The sequence below is a fragment of the Anopheles stephensi genome, chromosome X, assembly GCF_013141755.1.
Source record: "Anopheles stephensi strain Indian chromosome X, UCI_ANSTEP_V1.0, whole genome shotgun sequence".
NCBI classification, from domain to species: domain Eukaryota; kingdom Metazoa; phylum Arthropoda; class Insecta; order Diptera; family Culicidae; genus Anopheles; species Anopheles stephensi.
The window spans coordinates 5,165,441-5,180,979 of NC_050201.1; the positions used below are offsets into that span (position 1 = coordinate 5,165,441).

The window sequence follows — 15,539 nt, forward strand, 5'->3', positions numbered from 1 at the left end:
AAGTAGATTTAAAAGGCGGATAAAGTCTAGTCGATTAGGCACAACAAACAAATCGTATCATAACACACACACACACACACGTACACGTATATACAGATATATGCAAAATGTTTGTGAGGATAACGCGTGTACAGTGAAAAATCAAAACAGCTAAAGTGCGAACCGTGTTGTTTAATTGGTTGGTTGGGGCTTTTTTGTTGGAGTTGAGAAACGTTGGACTTACTGTTGTCGGCGGCCTATTGACATTGAAACTGCAACTGGACACTAAACAGCTAACATTCAGTCGTTCAGGTACGGGTTTGTTAATAATTGGACATTATCGTTTCTTGGTAAGTAGAAGTTCAATAACTACCGAGATAGCTATTCTGAGCTAGGGCTAATTTTTGGTGAGGTGGAGTTGATGCTCAAGAAATTGAGTGAGGATATTCTTAATTTTTTTGACTCTGTTTTTCTTGGCTAGAAGATAGCAGTTATAGAGTTGCGATTGGTTGGAGTGTTCGGAGTTCAAGGAATTCGGTGAGGATTCCTGGATTTTCTAGACCAAGGGCTATTCTATGGAAACGATCTTTTTAAGTTAGAGAATCCAGGACCAACCGCTGAGCATTAACATTCTATGGAAACATTAGTTTTAAGTTATCCAGTTACTGAGTTTTGATGAGTTGAAGTTGAAGAAATTCTTTACGGATATTCATTACTTTTTGGATAGCTAGAAGATAGCAATTGCGATGGATTGGAGTGTTGGAGTTCACGGAAATCGGTAAGGGTTCCTGGATTTCCTAGACCAAGGACTTAAGGCTACTATTCTATGGAAACGATATTTTTAAGTTATCCAAAACACTTTTTTCTCTGGACCAGAAGACAGTGATTTGACAGTTCCGATTTTTGGTGAGTTGAAGTTGAGGTTCAAGAAATTCGTTGAGGATATCCAGTTTCAATTACTTATCTTTACTATTCTATGGAAATAGTTACCAAAGTTATCCAGTTACTGAGTTTTAGTGAGTTGAAGTTGAAGTTGAAGTTCAAGAAATTCAGAAGGGATTGGCACTACTACTTCAAGAGTCCAAGTATTGAAGAATCGACAAATTAGATTGTTTCTGAGCCAGGAGATAGTGATTGTTCGGTGCGTTGAAGTTCAAGAAATTCTATACGCTTATTGAGGGTAAGGATATTCTGGACCAAAGGACCCAGCGTTACTATTCCATGGAAATGGTATTTATCCAGTTACTGCGAACAACCTAATTCGGTTGCAACAATTTTTGCCTCTCAATCAACCACACACAGCTTCCTTCGCTACGAAGAAAACGTCTTAACCATTATCCCGAAACAATGGTAGTCCAGATAAATCCGAGAATGGAATGAACCGAAAGCAAAACCAGGACGAGCGATAACTGATCAAACACACTGAACCTAAGACAAAACAATGAACGAACGGGACCCGAGACGCAACCAAAAAAAATATATATATATCGCCAAAACACCCATGAGATCTGATCCGGTCTGTCTCCATGGTGAAAGCTTTCCCATACTCGGGCTGGATGGCGAAAAGGAAAGAAAAAACGTTGGGCCAAAGCAAATAGAATGTTCACTTCCACGATTTATTTCTTCCACGAGCAGCCCGTTCCGTGTTCGGGCCCGACCGACCCCTCCGGGTATGTAGTGTACTCTGTCGCTATGTATCCGGTTTCCGGCCGCCAATACGCGACCGGGCAGGCTGGTTAAAATGGTGGCCCTCGACGGTGGTTGGGGTGGCACGGAGGTTTGGGCTGACGCGCAGCCGTCAGCCGTGCGGTACGGTCTGCCTACCGTTCAGGCGCAACCGATGTTCCGTCTACTAGGAAACACTGTACAACGAGCGCTGTACAATCGCTTTTTAAGAGCCACTTTTGACTGTTCGCTCCAGGTACAGCACCGCGTACCGGGGGTTCTTTCCCCGACCGTGGCAAATCTGGCAAATGGCGTACTGGGCTGGCTACCATTCGGGCGCGCTCGAGAACCACAAGTGCGCACACTCTCTTCTTGGCTGCTACTGTACGCTGTACGCTCGTCTTGCTTGTTCCTGCTTTCTCGGTCGCACCAGCACCAGCAATTTTCGCAGGAAACAGACACACACACACGATTTTGAGCGTCGACCGAAAATCTTCTCGCTTGCACGCAATCATCCCCCGTCCTCCCCCGTTCCTTTTCATAACTCGATCTCTTTCGTCCTTCAGGTCTTCTTCTCACTTCCGACCATTGCCATCTGGTGGCTTCGGCATATAAACATCGGGATGCGCTCCACCGCATTTTATTTACTTGCCCACCCCACCTCACCGACTTTTGGTCTGCAACCGAGCCGAAGTCATTTTCTTTCGACGGTTGGGCGTGCTGGCGGTGTGGTGCGATGCGAGGCTCTCGCCCATCCGTACATCCCGCCCCGCCCCCTCCCTCAAAACAATCGCAATCGCTGTCAAAGATATAAATATTCAAAATGTAATCACATAAATATTGCTTTAATCTTCCCATACCGCCGGGCGGAGAATCCACCACAGTAACGTACAGAAACCCCAACACACACACACACCGAGAATTCTGGCATTATCCGGTCGTGGGTTTTTCCCCATTCGTTTGCGGCGAAGAGAACACGTTGCATCCCGATCCTTCAAACACCACCCGGTAGCACTTTTAGTACCAATCGACATTTCCAGGTGCCATTCGGAGGTAATGAAGTTTGTTGTTGTTGGGGGAGCGTTTTTTTTTTTGGCGCAGCTAAAGGCAGAGTTACCTTTTTGCAATTTGCGGTTATGTTTCCTGCTAGCTCTCGCTTCATCCCGAAACGAATTATCATCAATTTCTTAACGATTTGCGCTCTGCCGTCGGAGTGGCTGGCCGGTTCGGCTAACCTATCCGAGGGTATGCTGTCGGTTTGGCGTTACACAGGAACCATTAGAGGACGCGCTTAATCCACGCTCCATCTCAACAAAACGCCCGTAGCATGCTGGCACACAATGCTGACCCTAATAGCTGGCACGGCATTATCGTGACTGTGCGTGTGCGAGCTTACGAAGATGGATTGACACGCTAAACCGGAGGCTGGCGGGCGATTTGCTGCGATGTATACGGCAAGCGCGAACCTGATCGGCGATAGACTAAATACTTTCAGATAAAGGAAGATATTGAGATGGTGAGTGCTTCGCGATGTAAGCTGTCGATAGTGATTTCCTTCTTTTTCCTTTGGCGTACGTATAGAACACTTCAGCTGAAGGTATTCGAGCGAGATTGATAGGATGGTATTGTGAGCTGCTTGCGAGAGCCAATTGAAGGCATTAGACGTGGGCTATTGTGGGCACATTTGTGCCCGTGTCTATTTAGTGTAGTCTAGCCGCCCTGGAGAGTTGTACAGGACCTAGAGATAACGTGTATAGAAACGCGTGTTTCGCTACACACCAGAGAGACCTCAGATATTCTGGACGAAGCTGAAGTTCAGTTTCCAGCTTGATTCTTCTGATAATCTCTTTTTGTGTGTGTTGATAGGTTATCTGAGTCTCGTTGTTGGTCGAGAAAGAGTGTCCAACAATATGACAGAACCAACTTCTTCACACACTGCCTACCTAGATCCTCACCTAGCTCAGCTGTTCAACATGTGTTGGTTCACAGATTCCTGAAGTACTTCGCTTAATTCGCCAACCCGAGCACAAGCCCTAACGGTGCCCGGTGTTAGGTTAACAGTTTTATTCTAGTCAAAACTCAACTATCCCGAAATACCGCTGTACTCACAGCGTAAAACAGGACGGATTAAGTCTCGGTGCATACTCACCCAGAAGCTGTCGGACGGCTTCTGTTGAGCACGGAAGGAGATTTTTTCGTCTTTCGCTCCAAAAGAGGCCTCCAATGTGCGGACGGTTGTTTTTTTTTTGTAGCTGACTTTTATGCGAAGACCCAAACCCGAACCGGCACAAGATGAAACCATTCGAAAAACGGCTCTGCAGTAAACTGTTACATTTAATGCTTTTACCGCACCGTTACATCGTTCCGGATGTTTCGGGTCTGGCGTGCTGGCCGGTCGTTAGTCGGAAGGGTACACTAAAGGCAGAACGCTTCACCCAACCATCGCTCAGAACGGTTTATACGATGCAGATGAAAAGTTTATGGTGCATCGTCCAGTGCTCGAGATAAAGGTAAACTACAATCAACCGAAACGGTGCGCCAAACAAGGTACCGGAATCGGTGGATAAATAGCCAACTTATACAACTTTAGCACGCACCCATACAATCATCACAATTAACTGCAGTGAAGGTTTTATCTGCAGACCGTGCACGTCCATTTTTGTGTTTTTATCTTGCTGCGTGCAGGATACGACACCATCAGTTGCAAAAAAAAGAGACAACAAACAAACGCCATCGTTATTTGTTTTGTGGGTACAATTGCTACTAGTTGACAAGTACAACTATTGTTTAATGGCTGACATAACCATCAAGCGGGTGACAAGTCATCCGGATGGTCAGACAACTGTCCATCGCTGTCAGTGGTAGTGTGTAAACAAAGCACATCGACTCCGGGTTATTGTGGGACTGTGTTTGCTGGTAGGCGTGCAGTGAATTGCTTTTATCGCCACATCGCACTAACTCAGTGATGTCAAACTCATTTTATATCGCGGGCTTGGAATGCACACAAAAAAGGCTTTGAATAGTATGTTGATATGAAAAGCAATTTAAAGTAGGCGTATGCGGGATAATGCTTGGTGGCCTAGACTTTGCTTTGAGAGGTTTCTCTAAGTCGAATCTCAGAGCATCAGTAGTTTGCAGTCCATAGGCAATATTCTTGAAGAATTAAACTTCAAAATCTTGATGATGAGTCGCTTACACGCGGGATCTAGAGGGATATGTTGACATTATCGACCAGAAGGGTCATCGCTTGGTGCTGGTCCAAGCTCATGTCCCAATTTTAAAATCGCAAGAGTCAAGCATATTAAGGCTCTGTTTCTAACTGACCTAAGCCTCAGCAACAAACCTAGGGTGATTTCTTCTGACTCTTATTCCTCTTTTTCCTAGCATGCTAAGGGTAGATCAAGTCTATAAGACGTAGTCAGGTCGTCAATGATTTTCCAGGAAACTGGGTCCAAGCCTGTATACCTCCAATCACGGCCGCATTCGATCTCCTATAGCTTAGACCACACCTGATCCAGCCATCAAGCTGGCTGTTCTCCTCTACGCCTCGTGCCTCGTATGAAATGAGTCCGGGCATCCTTATCACAAGCCTTTTAGTAGAGAATATTTTTACAAATATCCATCTGCTTTAGTTGGGTGATATCATTCTTCGAAGTAATTTGGGAAGACACTTATGGGAACTGCAGTTTGACCCAATTAAGACCTAATCATCCCTTAAAGTGCAGATCTACATCACAGTAGTCAATTGATTCATCAGTCTTTTGTGGACCGGATTGAAATAACTCCAGAGAGCCACATGTTTGACACGTCTGCTCCAAATAAACGCTAACGGGTAATAGTTCTGAAGCACTCAGGTGTGGCGTAATGTTTGCAATTCGGCTTCAAAGGCATCCCGTCGCATATGCTGAAGGCATCACCAGAGTCCGCTGTACCTGTGAGAAGACCTCGAGAAAACCTCCACTACTTTTGGCAAGCTGTAGAAAAGTTTCTAAATGGCAGACGTTAGTCTAGTGGAATGATTGCACCAGATTCGGGACGTTTTGTGTGTACGTGACGCTCCCAAGACCCCTGAGCTAAGTGTCATCGTCGCTATCTCTCTCTCTCACTTCAAGAGCCAAAGAGATGTGTCTTGCTGCAGTATACAGATTCGTTTGCCATCCATGCAATTAGTTTTCGGTCCCCTCCCGAAAACGTCACCAAGATGGCACGTCCTCGTAATGGTCACATTGAACGTCCATTTTTTTTTCTGTTACTCACCAAGAACACAAAACCCAAAGCCGAGGACACAAACGAATCTCGGCTAGTTGTTGCAGAGGGGGGGAAAAGTGTGTTATTTGTGGTTGCAGGACCCGCTAAGAGCAGCCGGTACGAAAAATCCAGCATCGAAAACAATAATAAGAAAATGGAGCCAACCCGGTCGGCGTTGCTCGTGTAATGAAACTTCAAACGAAACACATTTAATTTTCCGTCCGGACCTTTTACGGTGCGGCTTGTTTCGCCTTGCGGGTTTTCCGCAGAAGGTGCCCGGTAGGCGCACCACGACGCCGTCCATCCACAACTCCCCCCCCCCCCCCCCTCTGGGTTGGGTGAACCTGCAAAACACGAGTGGGCGAACGCTGGCGAACGCTGGCGAAACAAATCCGAAACTTCTGAACGGGTGACCAGCGGCAGATTAGATTGACAGCCAGCCTCTGCTTGGAAGTGCAAGCAGCTGGTAGGGTAGAGTAGGGGGTATGGTAGCAAATTTTCATGTCATAATAATGTTGGGCCGCTAAAGGCTAATGAGGGAGAAATGGCGTGGGTGTGGTTGCGAAGAAGGCAGGAATCAAGCACGACGACGCCTTTTTGATTATTAGTCACGATCAAAGCGACGCTGCCCGGTTTGACAGTCGTGTCCCGGACGGCCGACAGTGTGTTTGGCCGCAAGGCCACACCGGAGACTTCCCACCGGAGAAGAAACGGCCAACACAATAATAATAACACTAATAATAATGAAGTACTTACCAACGGTTGGTGCCGGTCGGGAGAGCGAGTCATCACTGGCACCAGCGAGAGATAAGCAGCAAAGATTGCAATTTGTTTTTAGCAGCAGAATGAGTTTCCGAGCGGTAGTTGGTCCTCGCGGGCGGACATCAGGCATCAAACGAACGGCCAGAGTATGGTGGAGTATGGGTTATGGGAGGACGCTTTTAGCTTTGTCCCAGGCAAGAAGCTAAATGAAGCTGTCAAAGCGGATATCACCAAAACTGTAAAGGGGGTGGCTGAGTTTAGTAGCTTTTAGACAGGTCGCTGATACGTGATACATTTGTGGGATGGTAAGAAACAAAATGGAAGAAGTAGTAATTGCTCTAGTCTGTAGTAGTTAGTACCAGCAAAGTGACATTTGATTGCGGGAGTATGTGCTTAATCTAGGATCTATCACAATCATAAGATAACTAGTAGAGTCCTAGCTCCAGCAGAGTCTAAGCCTAGTTCTAGGATCAAACATCGTTCTCTTCTTCGTTGGTTCTAGAACCTCAAGAAGTCTTGGCTTGGCCTGAGTTGGGATGTACAATCTCCTTAGTTTGATGGAAATCCATCTTCAGATATTCTGGGGCTAACATCCATCTATGCATTCTTAAACTTCTTCCAATAATATCGATGGACTGGCTTCTTGCACTTAGTTATCTTCAGTTGTATAGTTAGTCCTACCCGATATGCAACCAGGACCAGGACTATATAGCATCCTCTCGATATATCTGGAGAATTCCTTGCTTAGACTCTATAACTAGAAACGATTTTGGTGCTATAAACTACGTACTTACTCGTCAGGTATAGCGTCGTCGTCTGCCAATCCAATATCCCGGTCTTGGGATCCTGTATAGACAACTTACTATTGGAAGACTTTCTTCAAAGAGAGATTGATTCTCCTCGTGAAGAATCTTCCCCTAATAAAACATCTAATGACTCCAATTTGTACCTCAAATAAAAAACTTTGAAAACGAGTCCCGCTTTGACAGATCCCCTTGTCAACCAGTGTCACCAATTGCTGTCTATTTGTTAAAACAACCTCCTCCATTTTGTTGTTGTTGGGAGGTTAATTCTCCTCCAGCACCTTGGTTGTATTTCGCCATTCTTTAACGATTCTTTTCTACCGAAACAAAAAAACAAAACATCTGTTCTTCTTAAACTGAGCTTCTTGAGAGCAGCTCACCTTAGCCACAAACACTTGGTAATTAGTTCGGTGGGTGTTGTTCGCTGCTTACCTCGGGCGGTGACAAATTACCTTCGGTCGGTCTGTTAATCATCATCCTTCGCCCAACCGTTTTAGCGTGGTGGAGGCGAATGAATTTTGGCTGGGACCGATGTGCTCCCTCCTCGCGTCGGCCATTATCACCTCGTCGGCGGTGACCGGAGTGGACTCGTTGTTTTGCATCTGCTAATGGCATCCACGCAGCTCCCATCGGTGCCATCGGCAATCGCAACTTATCACCTTCCCGGGTGTTGAGGAGTGTGCTCGTTTTCCGTTCCCTGCCAGAACCTCCCGGGGAAAAAAAAACCTCTACATATCCCGCGGTGTCCGGAAGCATCAAAACGCATCAATCAAATTAAAAGTTGGTGCGTTGGTCGTTACGCGCCCTTTAGCACACGCCACTTTGTCCTGTTTTTCTGTTGCTTTTTGTTTTCGGTGATGTCCACCGGTTCCGGTGGTGCGGATGTGTTCAGTCACCGGATGCCACCATTTGCGTTTGCCACCGGTTTTAGCGCGTGTTTTCCCGAGTTTGTTTGTTTTCATTGGTACGGCCGGACGGGGTGCGTTCACAGGCAGCTTCGCACCCGTAGGGGTCTAGAACGCAACTACGCACCAACGGGTTTTCGGAAAGGACACCGGCCGGTGGAGGGTGAAGAATTAAACGATCGCCTAATCACTGGTGTCCGTTGCGCCCTCGCGCGAATGGACGGTGAAAATGACCGAACGAGCACAAGCATTTAAATAGCGCGCGATAAGCATCGAGCGGAAACGGCAACATATGCGGCCGTAGGGTTCGGTTAGGCCCATGGACGTCCTGGGCGAAGGATTAGACGCAGCGGGATGGCACGACCGTTCGAGAGTGAGCACCTACAAATGGGCAGATTGGGAGCTGATAGCATCGGCGAAAGGAGATGGGGACCTTCGATCGGGACGTCCTGCAGAGGGTACGTCTACACGGTTGCGGGACATTTGTTGGATGGGTTTGTAGAGTTTCCTAATTTGTATGACTGCATGTCCTCGGGTTTCTTTGCAATCATGATGGAGATTCGAGCAAAGTCCTAGAGCCCTAATACAGCTATCGTGCATTGTACAGTTTTGAGATATTCTGAATCCCGAATTCTTGCAACTCGTAGACCACAATTGGACACATCCCACATGGCGTGAGCTTAGCATTAGTTGCGAATTCTTCGATTAGTGCAAACCGCTGTGACTATCTCGGCAAACCTGTATGTCCTCTGTTTTCTTTGCAATCTTGATCAAAATTCGAGTGCATCTTGGGAAGTACCAGAGTCCTAATACAACTATTTTGCATATAGAATATCTTGGATATTCTGAATCTCGAAGACTACAACTTCAAATAACCCTGGATAAATGTCCGGTGACATTAGCTTGTCATTAGTTACGATATATCGTTCATCAAACCTTTTTTCGGGTTCTAACGTAACCTCACTTTTTCACCTTATCAGCGAAAATAGATTGATGAGGAGCTCTAATTCCTTTCTGCGCTAATCCCAGTCCCTCTACTTCGATTAGTGCAAGCCGCTTTGACTATTGCCGTTGTCATCTAGCTAACCTTCCTGGGCCGGTCCCGGACATCGTTATCCCACCAGAACTCAACGATCCGCCAACGATCCGTCCACCCAAATTTAACAAACCATTCGTCTGCGTTATTCAACTAAATTCATTTACAACTTTCTGCTTTGCCGACCGCCTGGACTCCGCTTGATAGATAGAGTGTTAATTCCGTTGCCATAAGCCGCCTCTGGACGTGTGTCCCGAAGACCCTCGCTCTAGATGCATCAGTGCATCGGACTCGGACTGCACCGGTACGAAGTGTCTGTGTTTTTTGTTTTCCTTGCCGTTGATGTTCTCGCAACAACGTCAGCTCATTAAAAAAACACACACACACACCAAGAACACCCTAACGGAGCGGGTTGTTAATGGTGTGGGACCCCTTCGCAGAGCGATGGCGGGTGTGAGCGAGATAGCAGGACGCCTGGAGTGGAGTCGCGCGAGCAGCTAATAACCGGAACCGGTAGAATAATGAAAACAATAACGATAATCGTAGATTTCCGGCCACCGATAACGGGCACGGGCCAACGCAAACATCTAGAGGTTAACTGCGGATTCCGACCGGCCAGGATATCCATATTTATAGGTTAAGTTGCGCCTGCGACTTCCGTTACGAGCGATTGATGTCATTTTGTGGATGTGTTAGTGTTTGTGTACGTTCGCACCCGGACCCGGAGAGGGCTGGCAGGAACGCACCAAGGGGGGGAAGGTAGGGGAGAAGTTAATTTAATTAACAACTTAAGGTCTCGTTTTGTGCTGCGGCTACTCCCGTGCGTCGTAATGGACTGATTGTGGTTACGGGACTGGGGGATCGTCGGCAGGGAACGCGGCCAATGTGCGTGCATCCATCACCAAGAATGAGGTTATGCGCGTGTGTCTGCGTTACATAGAAACGATCGGAATCAGATAGAAATCGGTGAAAGAGCAAGCGGAGCAATTATATTAATTCGCTCGCAGGACGAACACAACCCCCGTTGCTCCGTGACTCACAGTGCACACATTGGGCGGACCTACGACGCGCAACACTAGAAAATTGAAGGTGTTAATTTGATGAGGTCCAACCGGAAGAACCTCTTCTGCGAAGTTGTGCCAGCGGTTGGGCCGGGGGAAACAAATTAGACCAAAGACTATTTGTACCCTTGTGGCCTGAGGTCATGAGAAAAAAGGGGAAATCGTTAGCGAAAAATTTCTCGATCGATTAATTAACGGCGTTGGAAGAACAGGGCTAGTTAACTGCTCTCAGCACTGCAGAAAGTATGCGACCGATGTGTCACTAGTAAGTCTAGCCATAAAATTCATGATGGAACGTCTTGGTGGAAGAATTGGTATCGGCGTCAGTAGCTAACACGAGAAGACCGGCTTCGAATCTCATCTCCCGGATCGCTCCAAGTCTAAGAAGCTAATCAATTCAAGCCTCTCGTGGTTGTAGAGCCTCAGAAGCCGTCTTACTGTGCGATGACACGAGTTGGAGATATTGGAACTTCTGGAAGCCGCTAGGGCTAGATTCTAGAATTCTAATCCTAATCTCAACGACTCCTTTTCCAAACTTGTTCCAACTATCTTGTCGTCTCTGGTACGTTAGGGGCGAAAAAAAAAACTCCAAATAATTGCTTTCGGTTGATCACAGTTGATACACAAACCTGCTGATTGCCACTCTGACCCACATCGAGACTCTGTGGAGCGGACAAAACTAACCAGCAGGCTCTTTGACCCTCTTTACCACTTCCGGTGCTCTAATTGTGAAAGCAATCACTGTTAACCCTCTCGCAGGATCCTCTTGTCACCTGATGTTGCCGGGGCTCAATCTAAAATCCTTCTCTTCTTCATCTACATCAGGCTCTGGAGTTTATTGGTTCGCAACTCTCCCGTTTCGTCCGTTGGTCGCTCGTATCCTGCCGACAAGACAACCACCGACCCGTCGCACGTAGATCCAGCAGCTTCGTATCGTTTCGGTAAGACCCTGTTACCAATTTATGCATAATCGGAGAGCAAATCTATTTCCAGCGGTTGACAGGTAATTTTGAAACTTTAGCCCACAATACTCACCGCTCCGGTTGAAGCATCCCCACACATACAAACAGCTCGAACTGTTGCCCGTGTCGGGTCTGGTTCGGTCTTGCGTTACGGGCGTACCGTAACATCTACACCGAACATTGTTGGTGTGTGCGAGTGTATGTTTGCGAGATAGCTAGATCTCGGGACGGGCTTTTAAGCGACGGGCACACATTTGAATCTTCAACCACACAGAACGCGCCCGTAAGTATATAGAGGCCACCAGCGAAAAGGAAAAAAAAACACACACACACAGAATCACAATCAATGGCGGAAAACTCAATTTTCCCGGAATTCCATTTTGGCGTGTAACGCTCATCATCACCATTTACACCTTGCCCCCGGTAAGATTGCGTCCGTCGCCTTCTGCCCTTCGGCGAAGTTTGTTTATTGCGGTACGCTGTCAACCGTGCTGTCACTGCGTTGGTTTGTTTACGTGCAACCATGCGGTCCTTGTTTTTGTTGCGGTGTTCACTCCAAACCCGAGCTCTGACATTTCGTTACAAGTGAGCTAGTGGAGGTGTTCAGCCAATGTATTCTGAAGGTAGGCAAGGAAGTACAGCAAGCAGACTGGGAAGTTCGGATCGGAACATGAAGAATGTTAATAGGAAAATGACTTATTCGTTAACAAATCTGTCAAAGCTGGTGGTGGAAAATTGGACCCGGCATGGTGAACCCGAAGGCAGCGGTTCGTTTTTGCTCTCTGTCCGTTTATTCTGGTTTTTCGCCCCCTGTTTGCCGCGTTTCTTGGAGACTCCCCGAAATCGTTTGATGTGTGTCCTCGCGGTAACTCGTCATCCTTCTCGTTAAATCATTTTCTGATTTTTCTTTTCTTCCGCGAACATTCCCCCTCCCCCCCAGGTTCTGCCAACAGATCCCGCATCACGCTCCCTCACACTTATTCGCTCTGATAAACAAGATAAACAACCAAACCCACTCAACTGACAGACGCCTTATAATAGCTTAATAGCTTTATTTCCACCCTCGGTACAGGCAACTACTGCTGCTGGTGGTTTGCCTGATGCTTGAAGGGTAGGATGGTTCACCTTCGAAGGTTGGCTTTTATTTTCCGCTCGTACCTCTTCACTACCTCCAGTCCCTGTGTCCAACTTCTCCCGGGAGAGTCCCGGGAGGACCACTTCGGTGTGCCGTTTTTCGGCGTGTGGGGTGGGTAAAGTGACACTTGGGAATACCGGCAGGACGGCAGAAATCATGACACATGAAGAAAACAGATCTCATCCTCCAGTTCCTACTTTCCTCCCCCTCAACTCAACGCTCACCCTTACCCATCCAGAATAGCTGGTTGAGGCCCTACCGAGACGAGTGGCGTAAAGTGAAAATCGCTGAAAATTGAGCCGAAAATCGGCAGGGAGGGAAATTGCGCATCACCGCTCGCCTCCCCCTCTCTCTCACACACACACACCGAGGGATAGGGATTGCTGTGATTTTATTCCGCCGGCACTCCCGGTATCTCCACCACGGAGAGGTGGAATGATTACTAGATTATGATGCGTGCATTAACAGATTACCCTATAATTGAGCTCGGAAGCTGTTGTCGGGTGGTTCACGAGGGGTTTTTGCTTTCTTTTTCCCTCCTGTTCACCACTCGTACCCTCCCTCGGTTCGGGGCAACGAGGTCGGAAAAGTCGGTGCGCCGTCGATCGATACCCGGGGCGTAGGGGTGTTGAGGGATTCGAGTCTATTAAATCTCGGTCGTTCCGTTCACTTTTATTGGTCGTCTCGATAATGAAATGGGACATCCTTTCGCTCCCTCTCTGTTTCTCTCGCTCTCAACCTCTCTCGCTCTATCGCGTGCGCTCTCCCGGTCGAGTCTATCTACGCGAACTCGCTTCTTGATGGCGAACCGAGAGCTGTAAAACACTGCTTACGGGCACTTTGGCAGCAGCAGCAGCAGCAGCAGCAAGCTTGTTATTACCGTTCCTAGCCACCACCAGGGACGGGAAAATTTATGTTAACTTCATTTTCGCCGCAATCAATACACACTCGGCCCCGGGACCACCGGTTCCATTCCCCCATTTGACCCGTCCGCCGGCTCCGACTGCTAGAATCTGTAACATATTTCACTGCGTCCCTGCGACGGACGTGTGCCACCGGTACCCTCGGTGGGCGCAGTGAAAGTCAAAAGCTGCCGCAAATTTATCAAAAATATGTTAAGTTAATTTTGATGTTTTTACGTTTCATAATGATGGTCGCACACCATTACGCCGCACACCAGCAGGGATGAGCCGTGGCAACTGCTCACAGATGGTCGGATGGGTTTCGGGTCGGAGGGTTTTTTTTTGTGTGTGTGGGCCGGATAGGGCGTCCGGCCGTTCCGTTTCGATAGTTTCCCGTAACCCTCCTCGGTGGGTAATTGTGGTTGGTGATGTTATGTTTTGATGAGGTTTTGTTTGTTTGTTTGCTTCACTGTCTGTCTGTGTCTGTTTGTTTATATATGGTGACGATTAAGTGGTTAAGTTGTAATGCAATCATATCATAACGCAGCGTGGCGAGGTTTCTGCAAATATTTGAAATAGGATTATAACGCATGCTAAATGAACAATGAAAAGGATAGGGGAAAAAATAAATAAAGAAATTTTTAAATTTATTTTTTTAAAGCAAAGAGAAATAATTTTATAAAACTTAAATTAAAGCAGGTAGTTAGAAACATAGTAAAATAAAATTTAGAAAATTAATTGAAGAGAAAATGACAGCAAATTTAACATATATTTTCATTAAGTAAATAGCCATCATCCAAAGCTTTGAGATATGCAAGAAGATGATGACATAATATAAAATCCTATAAATGAAATAACTTCCAAAGCAAGTAGATTAATAAAACAGATATTGATATCTTTCAAAGATTATGAAAACGGATCGAATCATGTAAAAGCACATGCTTCAGTGATGAAACTATGAGTAAAAGTTCATGAAATAGAATAAAAATTATTACAAATAATTACAAAAGGACCTATTGCTATTAATTAAATAATTATAAAAGTATCTTAAAAGAAAATTGAAATACAATATGATTAAAAAGACATAAGACATAAAATTAAATTACAAAACGAAGAACAATTCAAAACAATACTTATTATAAAAATTTATGAAAATTTTAAAAAAGGTTGAAGAATTAAAATAAACAACCGAAATCAGTATAAACTTCACTAAACAAATGTTTTTGAGGCAAATTCGACAACTCCGAATAATATAAAACTAAAACATGAAAAATAAGAAGTAAAGAAGCATAAACATAATATGAAAATAAAACACTAATATTATTTTCAAAAATCGATAAAAGATAGAACAACTGAAAAGTAAAATAGGATAATACAGAAAATGAACAATAAAACAGTAAAAAAAAGAAAAAAACAAGAAGACAGTAAACCATAAAAGAGATTGTAATAAAAATAAAATTACAGTGATTGACAACACAATAAGACAACCACAATATTAGTTTTTCTTTAGTCCAATAATTCTGTTAGCTTAAACCTTTTTTTTGTAACGGGGCGGTCCGGTGGCCGATGCGACAGCGGCGCCGGTCTTCACACGGCAGGGCCGGGGTTCAAATCCCATCCAAGACCGCCTCCCCGTACGTAAGGCTCACTACTTTACTACGGGTAACATTAAGTCACAGAAAGACAGAGATAGCATGCCTATACCTCTCGGTTATGAAAAATTATTTTCTATTTTAACAAATAAATGACACCAACTATAGAAACACTTAATGAAGCCACTTGAAAATTACGTATAAGAAGGCCAATCATAAAAGCTAATTCCATTACAAATATTAAACATCCTTCGCTCGTACCCTCCCAAACCTCTGCACCAGGTAATGCCTGGTGTGTTGCTTTGCCCCCGAAGCGCCCGAGGCACTTCACGAGGAGATTTAAATTTATTTTAAATTCCCACTCAATGGGTGCTATTTCAACAACAGCAGCAACAAAAAGGAATAAACCATTATGCCCAACAATTAGCGTCAAGTTGAGTTGTTACCGAAAAGAAAGAAAAAAAGAAGGAAAAGGACCCCGAACAATGT

At 45.7% G+C, this 15,539-nt stretch overlaps 1 long non-coding RNA gene across 2 annotated transcripts; it reads left to right on the forward strand.

Annotated features, from left to right (window-relative positions):
• Positions 1-11,000: 11,000 nt before the first annotated feature.
• Positions 11,001-14,088, forward strand: LOC118506021. 2 transcript variants are annotated; one of them, XR_004905482.1, is made up of 3 exons: positions 11,001-12,044; positions 12,143-12,286; positions 12,362-14,088. It is a non-coding gene; the product is annotated as an uncharacterized LOC118506021 (long non-coding RNA). The 2 variants fall into 2 exon arrangements; XR_004905476.1 differs by having other exon boundaries at positions 11,007-12,044; positions 12,143-12,273.
• The last annotated feature ends 1,451 nt before the right edge of the window (positions 14,089-15,539 follow it).